Consider the following 3,072-nt stretch of genomic DNA (forward strand, 5'->3'; position numbering starts at 1 on the left):
TAACCCTATCTTATCTGAGTTACTGTAAGCATTGAACATAATCCATAAAAGCTCTACTTTTCTCTGTTCAAGCTGCAGGATCATGAGTATTATTCCTGTTTTTTGTTATCATCATTGCAATAATAGGAGGACTATTCATACTGGCATTATTATACTATTTTGTATGGATAAAATTTCAAGTGAAAGGTATTCTCATAGTCATAGTGACTTAATTTGGTTTGAATGTGATACTTAGGCCTTGTTTGGTTGCTGAGTGATAATTAACTCATCACTCATAATCTATCACTCTCAAAACACTCTCATCACTCTCATAACTTAAAATCCCCAAAACACTCCCACTCTTGTTTGGCAACTAAACCCACTTCTGATTTTTGCCTAAAAACTCACAAAAACTCACATTTTTGTGGGACCCACGGGCTGACCACTGTACAATGCAAACAATTAGGTTACCCGCAGATTGAACATTTGTAGCTTTGGCTTTGCACTTTCCTCTCTCAAGTCTCAACCACAAAACCCATTTCCCTTTCACTTTCCTCTCTCAAACACCTCAAACCCATTCACACTGCTGCTATCAACCCTTGTTCTCGTTGACCACCGTTGACCTCAACTCCTCCATCCTTGCCCAACTGCACTGCCGCTAGGGGACCCACGTCCGTCAGCTTCCCCCTTCGTAGTCCCTGACAACGAACCCATGTTTGGTGGAACCTAGCGAGCGCCGCTACACCTCAAAGAGGACGCTACAGCTTCGTCCTCTACCACACCTCCACCCCTGAAACTGAGCCTAGACATCCACCATCCCTTCTTTGCTCCTAAAGGCTGATTGGCGGTGGGTAAGGAAATAAATGTTATAATTTTAGGAAATAAACAGTATAATTTTCCCAAAATTTGCCATCCCCATTTCATCTACAATTTTAGGAAATAAATGTTATAATTTTCCCATAATCTTCTAACCAAGCTAGATTCAAGTAAATATTAGAGATTAAAAAAGCTCTAGATATATACCACCTTCAAATTGATAAGCCCATACTGTTGGCTTACTAGGACTGTGGTAGCAAGTCACTGATCATTGAATAGATCAAGTCTGCCACTACCTTTGCCTATGCTCATTAGTTTTTACATTTTTGGGATCAAGCTTTTTATGCCTTAAACAGTTGATGAAAGGCACATCACAAGTGTTACACTTTCTTACACATGCCAAAACTAAACTTTAAAAACCATTATTTTTCTACCAAGATAACATTTGTTCTAATATTAAAAAAATTAAAATGATAAATATAATCATATGCCAATCATCATTCTAGCTATGAAACTTTCACTTTCTGAAATTGTCGATCATCTTGATTTTCAATTCTTTTTTTTTTTTTCTTTTTTTTTTAATTTTTAGTTTCTAACTCGTACAAAATATATTTAGGACATGGACACATAGTAAAACCATCACAACTGGACCACAAAACAATCTAATTACTTTAGCAGAGTCAAGTTAAACATTCTATATCAAATTTCAAAATGTGTTACTTGGTAAAAACTGTTCTCAGCAATTATTAACCACACATTGGAAAATGCTGAATAACATGGAAATCAATTCCATGTGTTGCTAATAACTTGAATCTCCTGTATGATACAAGAAAGAGGGGGTGAAAAAAAAAAAAAAACCATCCTTGTGTTGCATTTCTCTCTTCTTCTTCTTTTCTTCTTTTTTTTTATATGGTTCCAAAAGATATCTCAATAGTCCGAGTTTGAAGTATAAAGTTGCTGGTATAATAATATTTATATGATTATATCTTCTGGTGTGTCTCTTTAGCATTTGTGCAGATGTATGTTCAGGAAAATTGGTAAATATGTAATTACTATAAAATCAGTCTCTGCTTGTACATTTCCTAGATTTATGGTCAAGGGCACATAGCTTGTTGGTCAGCCCTGTTATATTCATTAGACTTCCTAGAAAATTGTTTTTTCTGTTAAATAAATAGAAACCTCAACATAACCAATCTTTGAAATAATAGAAAACATCTGCTGTTATAACTATAGCTGCTTACCACATGGCAATTCTTCTTGTGAGATTGCTTTACAGAATCTTGGTTTGTTGAAAAGCTATGTGCATGGTTATATTTATTCTTTGAAGATTAGTGTTCATGGGGTTGTGATTTTCCACATGCCTCTGTTTTAACTTCTTTGGTGCTTATGTTGGGCTTCACTTGCATGCTTGTCAAAATGTCAAGTAACATGAACTATTTCATTGTTATAATCAACATTGGTAATATAAATAAGCGTGAGCTACTTGGAATGAATTGACTTAAGATTTGGCGCATATGAGAATTTATGATCTATTGATGGATGCAAAACTAGTTAAGTTGTATTTTTCTTAATTAATATGCCTTCTATATAGGGGAATCCAAACAATGTCTTCCGCAAATAGTTATAGCTCCACATCTACTCAGCATATGTGCGACATGGACTATAGTGTGCTTAGGACATCTTTATCCCTCTGTAATTTGGAAAGGAGGTTTTATGGATGTCAACACTAGCCGCCGGTCTGTATCAAAATTATTTGCTCTTTTCCACGTTGTTTGTATGTGAACTTCTGAATCTATCTAATTTCTCCGTCAACTATATGGTATGAATTTTGTCACGGGACTCCGATCAGGCTTGTAAGTTCTTTAGGTGGTTAGACAAGGACACATGCCCTCGTGGACTTGCAACAACCCCAATTGTGCACAAAAGGTTATGAAGACTAGTAGCCGAGGCGGAAGCCGCCAAAAATGAGAGGGACAATGCACAACGAATGGAAACAAAAGAATTAGAGCGGGAACGCTTAGCCAAGCGCAGAGTTGAGAAGTATAGAGTCACAATCCGATGTGCTGAGAAGAAACTGCACAAGTTTAGGATAGTTTTGATTATGACTTGGGTTATGATTGGGTTGTATTTTGTTGTTACGCCCATGTTTGTGGCAATGGACAGAGGCAAATGTGCCTACCATGAGCCTTTATATATTTATATTAGAAAACATATGTAAGCCCTATTATTCGTTGCTGGACACGTTTTATGTAGATGCAACTTGCAATGCTTCGTTTT

The 3,072-nt window shown here is 36.3% G+C and overlaps 1 long non-coding RNA gene across 2 annotated transcripts; it reads left to right on the forward strand.

Moving 5' to 3' along the window:
* The first annotated feature begins 328 nt into the window (after window positions 1-328).
* Window positions 329-3,072, forward strand: LOC136066598 (uncharacterized). Of its 2 annotated transcripts, none has more exons than XR_010628110.1 (2): window positions 329-830; window positions 2,387-3,072. It is a non-coding gene; the product is annotated as an uncharacterized LOC136066598 (long non-coding RNA). The 2 variants fall into 2 exon arrangements; XR_010628111.1 differs by having other exon boundaries at window positions 329-826.

This window comes from Quercus suber, unplaced genomic scaffold, assembly GCF_002906115.3.
Source record: "Quercus suber isolate HL8 unplaced genomic scaffold, Cork oak 2.0 scaffold_40, whole genome shotgun sequence".
In the NCBI taxonomy this organism is placed as follows: Eukaryota; Viridiplantae; Streptophyta; class Magnoliopsida; order Fagales; family Fagaceae; genus Quercus; species Quercus suber.